We start from the raw sequence: 12,480 nt of genomic DNA on the forward strand, positions 1-12,480 counted from the left end.
ACCACTTAATTGGAGGCCTATTTCCAAGATGATGTGGCAATCCGAAACTTGGTATAATTTCGAAGAATTTCACATATCTCTGCAGGTCTAAGCCACTGATGTTGTGCTTTTACAATGCAAGTATTTCTCAATATCTGCAATTAACCACTAACTTAGTCATATACAAAGACAAGGTTTGTTAGCACGTAAACCACGTAAGGATGGGAATATAAAGCTTTAAATATTTGAATTTCTAATTAAACTTCATGACCAAAGTCTAACGTGAAATTTGTTAGCAAAAACAAAAATGAAGCACTATATGTCTCTATTACCATAAAATGTTGTGACAAACTTATAATATTGCCATTATTTCTAATATTGGTGATTAAATTGACAATAAGTTTCTATCCTCCTCTTCTAAGCTAAGATCTTGTCCATGGATTGAAAGGTGGCCTTTGAGCTGGTTGTGGGGCCACGGGTTTTGACTGTCTAAGCTCGTTCTTCCTGTCTATGAACCTGATAGACATTTCACAATAAGAAACTGATCAAAATGATAACCATTATAATTATAAATAAACAAATCTATATTCTATATTCTATATTGTATATAAATTATTATAACCTAATATATTGACAGTGTTGTGAGCCCATTCAATATCCATTTTCTTCGGATGTCTGACTAATCAAAATGTTATGACAACTTCAAAATGTTTGAGCCAGTCAAGAGTCGGTGAAGATTTGCCATCAAGCTTTTGGGGCCTACATAGGAAGTTCATAACCACATTTGTGTAGTCCCAAAGGCTGCATAAATAAACATAACTTACTTTACAGTTACACATTTATCAATTATCATTTATATGCAGTAAAAGAATCAAATTAAACAACAACATTAGGGAGTAATCCAAGCATATTTACACTTACTACATACTGAATACAAATTATGAATTTAGACGTACCTGTTGTCACCAAGAACACAGCTAAGCCAGAATTTTTAAGCATCTGAAGCAATGGGACTAATGAGTTGTCTTCATTGATGTACCTGATTCACGAATTAATGTCTCAATACTTATAATAACATCAAAACCTAAAACTATTCTAGTAGAAAACACTCAAGATTTAAAAGCATTGTACATTTTTGGATTATCTGCAACCATCTGCTTCAAAGTACCATCACGATGGCATAGATCCACTGCAGCCCGAACATCTCTATACATGCAAAAGTAGCTAAAACAATACATTCATCACATTAGCATATGAAATATACAATGTAAGTAATTTTACTGCATATATACATTAAAATTTACTGCATATACAGTTTTATGCACATCCTTACTCTTTTTCTTCTAAGATTTTGCCTGGATTATTATCCTTGAAGTCAACCAGCTGAGCAAATAAATAAGCTTCAGCTATCGACAAAAGTGTATCAATGAGTGCATAATCAAGCTCATCAAATGCATCTCGGATTAGGGTGTTTCCATATGTAGCAACCTTTTCATCCTTTGACAACATCCTGAATCCATGATAAACCACTTTCACATACTTATGTCTGTCCATCTGTCAAATAAGATGAGTGATACATAATAACATAAAGAAAGCCTTGTAATTGAATTGAATATGAAGTTCACTCCCTATGTTATACAATTAAAAAGAATAATGTGATTTATCTTTACCCAATATGGTTATATTTTTTGGATGTATATAGTCACATATATGAATATATGCAGGCTATAACAGTTGCATATTATCTATGAGATACAAACCTTCAATATATTTCCTCTCCTCTTGTCAAGAACCAGTCCTCTGACCATATAAGTCCAATCAAAAGACAAATCAAGTAACTGCATTAAATAAAAAGATGAAAAAAACATTTTTTTTTACATAATGTTTGGCCAAAAAAGATTTTGAATGATTGATGTATACTAACCTCATTAGGGCACCCCAAGTTTGTCACTAACTTTTTGACAGTGCCATTATACACAAGCGACTCAAATGTTTCAGGTTTCTAATGTGCAAGAGTATAATCCATATCAAATCCAACAACAACTATATTTTTTGAAGAACACAACGCTACAAAAAATGTCTACTCGGGAACTACTCGGTCGGGACTTTTAAGGAAGTACTTGGCAACTCGGATGTTTACCAAATTTGACTATGACTGATTTTTGGCATACTTTTAACCGATTTTTTAAGTAATCCCTAGCTTTGGTCGAGTTTGACCAAGTTTGACCGAGAACTTGCCGAGTACTCCCCGAGTTGCAAAAACCGAGCACTCGCTACTGATACACTAAAACATAATATCTAATAAGGATTAAAATATACATGTTCTTCATCCTTTAACACAAACACAAACTCCTGTCAGACCAATGAGAAAAAAACAGAATATCAGTATGCGAATTCATAGAATACAATGAACGTAACGACGATATTATATGATTGATCAATTTTTAAAAAAAAAAACAGTACGGGTACCTTTAGCAACATATGCTCATTAGATAACTTCCAACCAATGGCAGCCCACTGTCATTTACAAACCATAGAATCACCAGAGTTATAAGGTCCCATATTGTTCGTCCTGAAATGATAGTCCTTAAAACACAAAAAGGCAGACGTCTGTGAGTTAATTATTATATAAATACGCAATACATATTACTTAACTTATTTGAAAGGTTTGGATCGTAAGACAGTCGTTTGGACATGCGGGTTGTGTCGGTTTGGGTTCGGGTCAAGACGAATCATTACTTTTAGACAGGTCAGGTAAAATTGACCCGTTACTTCCCCCTGAATTCGTAAAAAGATAGTCGAGTAACTAAAAATGTAAGAATAGTTGTTACTGAATCATAAAACAAAGATAATTAAATTTTATCGGCTATCTAATTAGAAGATTGAGCAAATACACAAGCTAAGATAGAAAGTTAAACTAAAATACCTTAATTAATGTTGGAAAGTTGTTGAAATTCAAAGAGGACGAAAATATTCAGCAACAGATAAGGAAGAAAATATTCATTTGATATTCTCGAATGGTAGCCGCAATAGAGAAAAAAATTAGATAACAAAAAACCCTAAATTGATACAACTGCATCAAATTGATACAACTGCATCAAACCTGCAACATACTTCTTTATAAAGGCAGAACATAACTTTTTCTTACATATTCTTCCGTTTAAATATTCTGAAGTTGAGAGTTCCAATGAGATCACTTAATCATGAAACCAAAACACAAACTCCTTTAAAACAACAAAATATATGTCCTAAACAAAACGAAAATAGCATGATAAGGAAATAAAATATATACCTAAACAAAACGAAAACAAAAGAACATAGCTAACTGACATCGACAAAAAAAGAAACTCAATTTGGAAAACTACCTGTACACAACAACCTTAAAAATCTGAGGAGAAATCCATCACTGTCAAGGGAGAATCTGTCATCATCGGCAACCTGCAAAGTTATATCGAAAGCAAATTAAACTGAAAAATATACGTAACCAAGAAACAAATAAAAATTTGGGTTGCAAAAAGAAGAAGAAATCAATCAAAGTTCCTGCAAAAGGAAATAAACTACAATAATTGCTAAAAATAAAGAAACTGACATCGACGAAATTTCCAATCACCATCTAAGATTCTAAATAGATTTAAATTTCAAATCTACTCAATCAGACATTAGAGTATAAAACGATTTAAAACCCTAAATGTAATCGTAACCGCCACAATTTCTAGACGAATAAAATTTGACAGATATAAAATTGTTGATTGAATAACCTTTAGAGATCTGATCATGATGAAGAGAATCAAGGAATTCGGATTTGCTAGCCATTGATGCGAAGACTATTGAGAGTTTTACCTTGGATCGAAGGATGCAGACGAAGAGATGATAAAGAGGTAAGGCAGGACATACGTAGGAGGTGTCCAGGTATGGTTGTTTAATCATCTACTCACGCCATTCAGTAAAGTAAGAATTGTTTACTTATTTTTTTTAAATACAAATATAAATAAGTAGATATAGGATAATAAAAAAAACGTGAAAAACACAAACAAACAAAAAAAATAGCGTGAACAGTGTTTTTGTGTGAGGAGAAGCGACACGTAGACCAATCAGATTGCGAGGTTTAGTTTCCCTAATAGTAGATGGGTAATAGTGGTAAATAACAATTACCATGGTTAAACTAACTAATACAATAATAAGTAAATAACCTATTACATTAATAAGTCTAAAACCACATGCCACAAATAATAGACAATATTCATTGTCAACATATATAGATATGCTTTAAATAATGATTATCATAATATCATATTTTTATTTTATTTTGCATAAATAAATTTTATTATCAACAACATATAATATTTCAAATTATATTTTCAATTATTATTTATATATATATACACATATCTATTTACAAATAGTTGTTCGTGAATCGTCGAGAATAGTCGAAGGGTAATTGAATAAATGAAACAGTTCAAAATTTTTGAGACTCAACATTATAGACTTTGCTTATCGTGTCGAAATCATATAAGAATAAAGTTTCAATTTGGTCAGAAATTTTCGGGTCGTCACAACTGCTGGCACATTCGTCAACCCAAACGGCATGACAAGAAATTCATAATGACCATACCGATGTTCTGAATGCTATTTTCGGTATATCTGATTCGCCAACACGAACCTGGTGATATCCGGATCGTAAATCTATCTTAGAAAAGAATGAAGCACCCTGTAACTGATCGAACAAGTCATCTATTCGAGGTAACGGATACTTATTCTTCACTGTTCTTTTGTTCAATTCACGATAATCAATACACATATGCATTGATCCATCTTTCATTTTAACAAACAATACCGGAGCACCCAACGGTGAAGAACTCTGTCGGATAAACCCACGATCTAATAACTCTTGAATCTGTGACATCATTTCACGAATTTCAGACGGTGCAAATTGGTATGGAGCTTTTGCAACTGGAATTGTTTCAGGAACCAACTCAATCTTATATTCGACTTCCCTTACCGGCGGCAGACTTGGTAACTCATCCGGGAACACTTCGGGAAATTCTGATACTATTGGAATATTGGCCACTGTTTTCTTTTCTTTCTTCGCATCAATCACATATGCAAGAAATGATTCACAACCCTTTGCCATCGACTTTTTCACTTTCATCATGGTTATCAACGAAAAATTATACCCGCCCCGCTCCCCTCGGGCCACAACACGGGTTCCATCGGTCGAACGAAAGGTAATCATTTTTCTATCACACTTAATATTAGCCCTAAGCGAGCTCAATCAATCCATTCCTAATACTACATCAAACCTAGGAATAGGTAATACTAAACAAGTCACCGGGAAAGACTTCCCTTCGATCTCTATACAAACCTCAGATACATATGTTGTGACGGGTGTGGTCTTACCATCGACTACTTCTACACTAACTGGCTTGGGTAACACAGTAGCTGGTAAATTCAACTTAGCAAAGAAATCTAGGGACATAAAACACTTACTGGCACCACAATCAAACAATACGCGAGCAGGTATTGAGTTGATTAGAAACATACCGGCGATCACTTCGTCGGTTGCCACAGCATTCTCAACCGATATCTGAAAAGCTCTAGCCTCTGCTGTCAGAGGGTTCTTCCTCTTCTACCTACTCGAGGCAGTTGACCCTCCAGCTGATGCCGAACGCGCCCCTGACCCTGCCCTGGAACTACCACTCTTCTACGGACAACTAACTGCACGATGCCCTGGTTTGTAACAACTCCAACACACACTATTCGGATACGGACATGCTGAAGACTCATGCCCAACAACACCACACTTTGAGCATCTTCTTTTAGCCTCAGAACACTGACCACTGTGAGAAGATCGACACATGTGACACCAATTCCCCTTACCTGATCCAAACCCAGAAAAACTCTGACCACTTTTACCCTTCGATTTAAACCCACTAGAATTCTTGGATTTAGATCCTGATTGACCAGATACTTGCCTACCTTGTTTTAGCACATTACCAAACATTCTGTTTCTGGCGGCCTGAACATCACTTTCTACCATCTTAGCTAACACAACAGCTTGAGACAACGATGTAGCTATTCTAACAAAAGTTTGGTACTCTGGTAGAATGATATTAACAAAATGCTGGATACGAGATGCTTCGTCTGGCACCCACTATTGTACAAACCTCAGTTTATCCATATACTTCTCTACTACTTCATCGATCGTCATTTGAGATGTCATCTTCATTTAAAGAAACTCAGTCTTGATTCGGTTCATATCAAACGGATTATAATACTTTTCACACACCTTCCCATGAAACTGCTCCCACGTGATCATACTCACTTGCTCTTTCGGTATACTAGAAATCAAAGAATCCCACCAAATCATAGCCCTACTTTTCAACAGTCGATTAGCGTATGTTACTTTCAGCTCAGGTTCACACTGGCACGCTTCAAATATCCTTTCAATTTCTCGTAACCAATTAAGAGTTATAGTCGGATCAGTACTTCCAAAAAACTCAGAGGGTTTGCAATCACGGAAGTTCTTATAAGTGCACCTTTTGGGTGGTTGCATGTTGGGTTGTTGAAACATTGCATTTGGTATGAGTTCATCATCATGGGATTTTGGTAAGTAAAAGTATTTTGCGGTGGCATATAGTATTGGTTAGGTATTTGATTCTGAAACTGGTTCTGGTGCACATTAGGTATTGTTTGAGATTGCACGGTTGGGAATCCAGGTGGTGTATCATCATTTCCAGAATGTCTCGCCAATTCAAGCTCATTAATTTTGTCTTCAGCCTCTTTTACCTTGCTTTCTAACTGAAGGATGTAACTATTCTGATCATCATTAGACTCAACACCCTCTTCTGGTGCTCTGAATGTTCCAGGTTTGGATGGGCCATTTGCGTTTCTATCAGCCATACCTATGCTACAAAACAGCTCACACAAAAGCTTAGTGGATATCAGTTAGTTCAATCACAACAAACACACGTATATCCTATTTTCACTTAGCCCCCACTCCCACAAACATGTTTGACTTGCCTCAGGGTTTGGGAACAAAATACGCGCACGTATTTGCTACCAAACCATGCTCTGATACCAACTTGTAACACCGGCCATTTTTTTTTATACACAGCGGAAGACTTTTATTTTAAAATCTCAACATTTAATACATCACAGCAGATATCCACATAATTAAGTTTAAGTTTACACAACGGTGTTACGTTATTACAAAACATGATATTACAAAAGTCCACATCAGAGTTCACACGTCAAACATGTCTTCAATACTAGCACCCGTCCAAACTACCAGTACCTAAACCTGCAAGGGTGGAAATGTGGGGGATTAGCATAACGCTAAGTGAATGGAATCTATCTACCAAATTTAGCTTAAGCCACACATAAGCTATATACTAACAACAACATATGCTAACTACCAACTAGCATATAATTAGAAAATACGAGGATCGGCGGCTTGTACGAGCACACGATGTAGTGACCCGAACTTTTCCATGTTTATATATATTAATTGAGATTGATATTTACATGATTAAATGTTTCTAACATGTTAAGCAATCAAACTTGTTAAGACTTGATTAATTGAAATATGTTTCATATAGACAATTGACCACCCAATTTGACCGGTGATTCACGAACGTTAAAACTTGTAAAAACTATATGATGACATATATATTGATATATATATATAGTTAACATGATACTATTATAAGTAAACATATCATTAAGTATATTAACAATGAACTACATATGTAAAAACTAGACTACTAACTTAATGATTTTTAAACGAGACATATATGTAACGATTATCGTTGTAAAGACATTTAATGTATATATATCATATTAAGAGATATTCATACATGATAATATCATGATAATATAATAATTTAAAATCTCATTTGATATTATAAACATTGGGTTAACAACATTTAACAAGATCGTTAACCTAAAGGTTTCAAAACAATACTTACATGTAACGACTAACGATGACTTAACGACTCAGTTAAAATGTATATACATGTAGTGTTTTAATATGTATTTATACACTTTTGAAAGACTTCAATACACTTATCAAAATACTTCTACTTAACAAAAATGCTTACAATTACATCCTCGTTCAGTTTCATCAACAATTCTACTCGTATGCACCCGTATTCGTACTCGTACAATACACAGCTTTTAGATGTATGTACTATTGGTATATACACTCCAATGATTAGCTCTTAGCAGCTCATGTGAGTCACCTAACACATGTGGGGACCATCATTTGGCAACTAGCATGAAATATCTCATAAAATTACAAAAATATGAGTAATCATTCATGACTTATTTACATGAAAAAAAAATTACATATCCTTTATATCTAATCCATACACCAACGAACAAAAACACCTACAAACACTTTCATTCTTCAATTTTCTTCATCTAATTGATCTCTCTCAAGTTCTATCTTCAAGTTCTAAGTGTTCTTCATAAATTCTACAAGTTCTAGTTACATAAAATCAAGAATACTTTCAAGTTTGCTAGCTCACTTCCAATCTTGTAAGGTGATCATCCAACCTCAAGAAATCTTTGTTTCTTACAGTAGGTTATCATTCTAATACAAGGTAATAATCATATTCAAACTTTAGTTCAATTTCTATAACTATAACAATCTTATTTCAAGTGATGATCTTACTTGAACTTGTTTTCGTGTCATGATTCTGCTTCAAGAACTTCGAGCCATCCAAGGATCCGTTGAAGCTAGATCCATTTTTTTCTTTTCCAGTAGTTTTATCCAAGGAACTTAAGGTAGTAATGATGTTCATAACATCATTCGATTCATACATATAAAGCTATCTTATTCGAAGGTTTAAACTTGTAATCACTAGAACATAGTTTAGTTAATTCTAAACTTGTTCGCAAACAAAAGTTAATCCTTCTAACTTGACTTTTAAAATCAACTAAACACATTTTCTATATCTATATGATATGCTAAATTAATGATTTAAAACCTGGAAACACGAAAAACACCGTAAAACCGGATTTACGCCGTCGTAGTAACACCGCGGGCTGTCTTGGGTTAGTTAATTAAAAACTATGATAAACTTTGATTTAAAAGTTGTTATTCTGAGAAAATGATTTTTATTATGAACATGAAACTATATCCAAAAATTATGGTTAAACTCAAAGTGGAAGTATGTTTTCTAAAATGGTCATCTAGACGTCGTTCTTTCGACTGAAATGACTACCTTTACAAAAACGACTTGTAACTTATTTTTCCGACTATAAATCTATAATTTTTCTATTTAGTTCAATATGAAACCATAGCAATTTGATTCACTCAAAACGGATTTAAAATGAAGAAGTTATGGGTAAAACAAGATTGTATAATTTTTCTCATTTTAGCTACGTGAAAATTGGTAACAAATCTATTCCAACCATAACTTAATCAACTTGTATTGTATATTATGTAATCTTGAGATACCATAGACACGTATACAATGTTTCAACCAATCATGTCAACACATCTATATATATTTCGGAACAACCATAGACACTCTATATGTGAATGTTGGAGTTAGCTATACAAGGTTGATGTTGATTCCAAAATATATATAGTTTGAGTTGTGATCAATACTGAGATACGTATACACTGGGTCGTGGATTGATTCAAGATAATACTTATCGATTTATTTCTGTACATCTAACTGTGGACAACTAGTTGTAGGTTACTAACGAGGACAACTGACTTAATAAACTTAAAACATCAAAATATATTAAAAGTGTTGTAAATATATTTTGAACATACTTTGATATATATGTATATGTATATATTGTTATAGGTTCGTGAATCAACCAGTGGCCAAATCTTACTTCCCGGCGAAGTAAAAATCTGTGAAAGTGAGTTATAGTCCCACTTTTAAAATCTAATATTTTTGGGATGAGAATACATGCAGGTTTTATAAATGATTTACAAAATAGACACAAGTACGTGAAACTACATTCTATGGTTGAATTATCGAAATCGAATATGCCCCTTTTTATTAAGTCTGGTAATCTAAGAATTAGGGAACAGACACCCTGATTGACGTGAATCCTAAAGATAGATCTATTGGGCCTAACAAACTCCATCCAAAGTACCGGATGCTTTAGTACTTCGAAATTTATATCATATCCGAAGGGTGTCCCGGAATGATGGGGATATTCTTATATATGCATCTTGTTAATGTCGGTTACCAGGTGTTCACCATATGAATGATTTTTATCTCTATGTATGGGATGTGTATTGAAATATGAAATCTTGTGGTCTATTATTATGATTTGATATATATAGGTTAAACCTATAACTCACCAACATTTTTGTTGACGTTTTAAGCATGTTTATTCTCAGGTGATTATTAAGAGCTTCGGCTGTCGCATACTTAAATAAGGACGAGATTTGGAGTTCATGCTTGTATGATATTGTGTAAAAACTGCATTCAAGAAACTTATTTTGTTGTAACATATTTGTATTGTAAACCATTATGTAATGGTCGTGTGTAAACAGGATATTTTAGATTATCATTATTTGATAATCTACGTAAAGCTTTTTAAACCTTTTATTGATGAAATAAAGGTTATGGTTTGTTTTAAAATGAATGCAGTCTTTGAAAAACATCTCATATAGAGGTCAAAACCTCGCAACGAAATCAATTAATATGGAACGTTTTTAATCAATAAGAACGGGACATTTCAGTTGGTATCATAGCGTTGGTCTTAGAGAACCAGAATTTTGCATTAGTGTGTCTTATCGAGTTTGTTAGGATGCATTAGTGAGTCTAGACTTCGACCGTGTTTACTTGAAAAATAATTGCTTAACAAATTTTGTTGGAAACTATATATTTTTAACATTTGAATATTATGTGATATATTAATCTCTTAACGCGTTTGATATTATGTGATAGATGTCTACCTCTAGAACAAGTCCCATTGACTCACCTAATAATAATGAAGAGTCAAATGTAAATTGGAATGATTCGTGGACTGATTCACAAGTTCCCGAAGAGGAACCGGAAGAAGAGTCGGAACCGGAAGAAGAATCGGAACCGGATGAAGAAATAGAACCGGTGGGGGAAATAATAAAACGGTTAAGTAAAAGAAAATCCTCAACCAACCGACCAAGGTTAATTATGGTCAATGGTGTTTCCGCCAAGGAAGCAAAATATTGGGAGGATTACCAATTCTCCGATGAATCGGATTCCGACGAGAATTCCAATGACGTTATAGAAATTACCCCAACTGAATTTAAAAAGGCAAAAGAAAATAATAAGGGAAAGTGCATAAAAATAGAGAAATCTAATTCCAACCCCGATGAACTTTATATGTATCGTCAACCTCCGAAGTCCTTAAGTTGTAACAATGACCCGGGAACCTCTAAACCACCAGGTTTTTCTAAACCAATGTGGAAAACGACGGCTCGTATTAGGGAAACATCATATATCCCTAGAAACTTGGCAAAACGATCCAAAACCGAAGAAGAAGAAACAAGCGAGTCGGAATAAGATAGTTATATTCGTGTGGTGTAATATATGTAATATAGTGTGCTTATGCTTTATGATATATGTAAAAATTGCTTATATTAATAAGTATTTTTTTTATGAATCTAACTCTTGTCTATTTTACATTATAAAAACACAAAATGGATAGACAACCCAATATTTTAAGAGACCTACCCGGAGACATGATTGATGAAATCTTGTCTAGAGTCGGTCAGAATTCTTCGGCACAACTATTTAAGGCGAGATCAGTTTGTAAGACATTCGAAGAATGTTCCAAGAATGCCTTGGTTTATAAAAGGCTTTCGTTCGAAAGATGGGGGATATCACATTGGGAAATCCATAAGTTACGATGTGTTTACTTTGACGCATATATTGCGGGGAACCCAAATGCTATTTTACGCAATGGGTTAAGAAATTATTTTGACTCAATATATCCGAATATTGGACTTCGTGATTTAGAAAAAGCGGCTAACATGCAACATAAAGAAGCATGTTATGCTTACGGATTAGTAATGTTCGCTTCTCACCAAAGTGAGAACAAGAACATCGGGCTAAAACTATTAAACAAAACGTTCCCACAAGTGACAAAGTCGGTAATTGGGGTAAGAAATGAGGTTTTTAGATTGTTACGGGACTGTTGGACATTACGTAACCCTCGTCCCTTTGACGATGTTACAACACGCTGTCTTATCAACGGCCATAACGGTTATGTTCCACAAGACCAAGGATGGGAAGTAATCCTAGTAAAACCAGAATGCATGACTTGTTTCTGGACGTATAGTCATTATTGCCTTTGCTGAACGACTTGTGTACTAGCTAGAATTATCTTCACAACCATCTTGTATCAAATTTATTGTGTGCTATATTTCATGCTATATGTAAAATAAGCGGTATTGTAAGTTTGTAAAATATTGTGTAAAAGTTTGAATGCGAAATATTATTATAATCAGTTTTTCATATAGAATTGTAGTAGTTGAATTGTATA

General features: G+C 34.0%; 1 pseudogene; it reads right to left on the minus strand.

Moving 5' to 3' along the window:
* Positions 1–662: 662 nt before the first annotated feature.
* On the minus strand, positions 663–3,792 carry LOC139841802 (uncharacterized; annotated as a pseudogene).
* Between the last annotated feature and the right edge of the window lie 8,688 nt (positions 3,793–12,480).

The sequence above is a fragment of the Rutidosis leptorrhynchoides genome, chromosome 4 (assembly GCF_046630445.1).
Source record: "Rutidosis leptorrhynchoides isolate AG116_Rl617_1_P2 chromosome 4, CSIRO_AGI_Rlap_v1, whole genome shotgun sequence".
Classification (NCBI taxonomy): domain Eukaryota; kingdom Viridiplantae; phylum Streptophyta; class Magnoliopsida; order Asterales; family Asteraceae; genus Rutidosis; species Rutidosis leptorrhynchoides.